Here is a 1332-nt window from a genome sequence, read left to right as displayed (position 1 = left end):
ATGGGCAATGTAGTTTAAAATGTTTAATAATGAAATTGTGAAAAATACTTCTTTTTTTAAACAAAGGGATATCTAAGCATGTTTATTGTGCAAAGTTATATGACATATGTGAGAGGCAGGCTGACATTTTTTATTTTACTAAGAGTACTTTTATAAACACATGTATAGCACTTTTCTATGAATGTTTGAAAGCTGTGCCAAACATTATTTAGTAAACATAGCATAATGAGTTGTCCTACCAATTTTCTTTTTGAAACTATAATCAGATTTTGATTTACAGCCATTTGGAATGTTAATTGTTTTGCTCTTCAAGGGGACTCTACTGGGCCCCTGGGGATGGAAGGGCAGGAAAAAAATGCACAGCTCTATTCTCATCATTGGCAACAAACTGTTGAGACACATTTTGTAGGTTGTCTTTTCAAAAGCATACCATTATGTAAGTTGGAAGTCATAGTTATCTTAGAATTAAGACACCAGAAAATCAACATAAGTGCCCATTTGGAAAGAGCTCAATTTATTTCATAAGATCAAGAGCAATAATACAGTGCTACTAGTAAACAAAGACAACAAATACATATTCTGACATTTCATCAGACAAGGCCAATGTGTCATTCAGTAAGACAATGTGTGACAGTGTGCAGTTTATGGTTCCATACAATTCATGCAATTTAAAGAATCATAATATAAAATACCTAATTCATAAATCTCTGTAAAGAATGTCTCATCTTTGTCCTGCTCAGGAGCTAGACATCAGTAATGTGCATGAACATCTTCATTATAATACAGTACAGGATTCATGTTGATCTTTCCTTGATTCATCACCTTCAGTTGTGCATGAAGTCCATGCAGTCTCTTCTAATGCAGCTCTTCATCTAACTGAATTTCATTAATATTACTAAATGTTCATGTCTTCATCAAAACAACCATGGTGATTATATGTGTTGTTTACAAAATTAAATGGTGTATCTACCAAAAAACCATCTCTAGTACAGAATATTCACCATACTTGATTATCCAACACCATACGCAATATTTTACTAGGATGCAGCATAAAGACAGATAAAGAAGCATATTAAGACAAATTATATTCAAGTGAAATAAAAATGGGTTACATTAAAACCATTTTATTTTAATCAGATGAAGAAACCCAGATGAAGGCATGGTGAAATGTCTTGAGCACCAAAGAATCACATCCAGTTTCCTTCTCATCATCAGAGCTCTCCTGGTTTTCTTCAAATCCATGTCTCTATCATGATCTTCTTCAATGTCATAAACAATTTGCAATTGTTATCCAGCACAACAATACAACTGATGAACAAGTCATGTGACCAA

This window comes from Carassius gibelio, chromosome B12 (assembly GCF_023724105.1).
Source record: "Carassius gibelio isolate Cgi1373 ecotype wild population from Czech Republic chromosome B12, carGib1.2-hapl.c, whole genome shotgun sequence".
NCBI classification, from domain to species: Eukaryota; Metazoa; Chordata; class Actinopteri; order Cypriniformes; family Cyprinidae; genus Carassius; species Carassius gibelio.
The sequence above is the reverse complement of the archived record's forward strand: the minus strand, read 5'-3'. Positions refer to the sequence as shown.